Below are 2,157 nucleotides of genomic sequence, written 5' to 3'. Positions count from 1 at the left end.
GCAGCGGCAGGCGGGGAACCTTGGCTTCCTCCATCACTGGAGCAAGCAAGCCTCCTGTTCGCTTCAGCTGCCTGGCTGCTGGCCGCCATCTTGGTTGGCAGTTAATTTGCATATCGCCCTGATTAGCCAATGGGAAGGGTAGCGAAGTTACGGTTAATTATCATGTTTCTCTATTATTAGATAGGATTGTTTATCAACTTGTACCTAATGGGTAGGTGCTCACATTAGACACAGATACTATCTGAAATGGATAAGAGGTTGAGGTCAGGGTTACAACGACACAAAGTCTCAAATATTCAATTCCATGATAAGATGAGTGTTTTAGAAATGGCCTTGTGAAGCTATCCTACTTGTACAATTAATTATGAACCAAGGATAATAATCACTGAGGCAATCAAGCACCAGTGACCAACCACTATAATGTTTATTATTCATTTAGGTACAGCATGTAACTACTGATTGGGGTGGTGAACTCACAATACCATATACAGATAATATATTATAGAATTGTACCCCTGGAACCTATATAATTTTCTTGACCAATGTCACCCCAATAAATTCAATAAAATATTGAAAATAAATAAATACACAAAAACTAATCTTGTACCTTTATTTCTACCAATTACTATATTGAAAGTGTCCTGTATAAATGTAATTATAAGTTAAACTAATGCATAAAGTATTTTTTTTCTAACTGAAAAAAAAGTCCAGTTTCGGCTAATTTACCTGAGGTGCACGGTGCAGGCTTCCAAAATCAGTTGAAAGCATGGAGCTATTTTTGCATATGAAGACAGCTTATACTTACTTAAAATTAGTTTATTTTATTTAGCACTTACTTGTATAATAGGGATTGATGGTGATGGAGGAGGATTTTTAGATACAGCTAAATATTTCTTTAACTTAGCTCATGACAATTCCCCATTTCCAAATGAACTATTCACCTACATGTTCTGGACATACCAAGGCCACAGTTGCTCCCGTTCAGTTGGTTGTTTATAATCCAAAGTAACTATGCTGGTGAGAGTTTTAATGCCTGTATTCAACAGAGGACTTCCTCTTGAGGCTTTGGGGAAGTAAAAAACCAAAGTGGTAAAAGCAAGATTAATGAGTCATCCCCAAGTTTTTGCCAAGCACCACCCCTCCCGTCTCATCATCAATACAAACCAAAGCCAAATTACCATATTCTAGAAAAGAATCTCATATTAGGAGAACATTGCTACTTGTTACTACTTCCAGGATCTCACTGGGGAATAAAATGCGGCTTCTCATTAGTTACTCCACAGGAGGCAGAAGAAGGCTTTTGAATTTGTGAGGTTCCTAAAATCCCACTAGACATCTTTCTTATGAGTCCAGTTTTGCCTGGATGCCTAGAAAACTATCCGCTTTCTGCCTGTTCTTTACGAACCAAACTGCCGAATTACCTCTAGAATTAGGGAAGGGCTCGTCCCCGTTCAGGTGTCACTCGGACGGAGATGGATCAGGAGGCAGGAGAGACCTGGCCGGGGACGCCTCCCGGCTCTCGGGAAGCCCCCCACCCTGTCCAGACACCGCAAGTCGGAAGAAGTGACCTCGCGTCCCCCCTGAGCCCCTCTTTTTGCGTGCCCCACGCAGGCTGACAGCTCAAGAACACAGCTGACAATAACAACTCTGAGCACCGGCTGTCACTTCAGCTCTGCGGCGCTGAGCGGAGGCGGCGCTGGCGCAGGGGCCACGCCCCCGAGACCGCCGGCCGGATCCTGGCTGGAAGGGCAGGAATGACCTTACCTGCTGGAAGGTGCCGGCTTCTCCTCCAGGGGTTTAAATCCTCGGGCCACTGAATCCCATCCCCGAGTCCCCCTGGCCCCGCCCACTCTAGCCGGTCCTTGCTGACTCTGATTTCGCGTTGGCGTAGAGAGGAGCGCGCATTGCCTTTTGGGATCGGTAGTTTTACTAGGGCGTCTCCGCTGGGCCAAGAAAGAGAAGGATGGCGCTACGGACTACAAGGTCCGGCGTCCTCCCAGCCAGGTGGGCGGTGGGAGGGGAATGGGGACGGGCTCAGCCGGGGTTTTAAACAGTAGTTGGCTTACTGGCAAAGGGGGAATCCTTGATTGCGTCACTGGTCCGATTGGAGAGGCGGGACTCGGGACGCATCACTGGGGCCCCAGCTGCGGGAGAACT

The 2,157-nt window shown here is 46.6% G+C and overlaps 1 protein-coding gene across 1 annotated transcript in view; it reads right to left on the bottom strand.

Annotated features, from left to right (window-relative positions):
* Positions 1 to 1,889, bottom strand: part of FBXO48 (F-box protein 48) — a 6,138-nt gene extending 4,249 nt beyond the window's left edge. The window contains 2 exon segments of the mRNA XM_014532084.1: positions 961 to 1,063; positions 1,765 to 1,889. The gene's annotated coding sequence lies outside the window, so the exon portion shown is untranslated.
* Between the last annotated feature and the right edge of the window lie 268 nt (positions 1,890 to 2,157).

This window comes from Myotis brandtii, unplaced genomic scaffold (assembly GCF_000412655.1).
Source record: "Myotis brandtii unplaced genomic scaffold, ASM41265v1 scaffold84, whole genome shotgun sequence".
NCBI lineage: Eukaryota > Metazoa > Chordata > Mammalia > Chiroptera > Vespertilionidae > Myotis > Myotis brandtii.
Note: the sequence above shows the minus strand (reverse complement) of the source record. Positions and strands in the feature narration are given on the sequence as shown.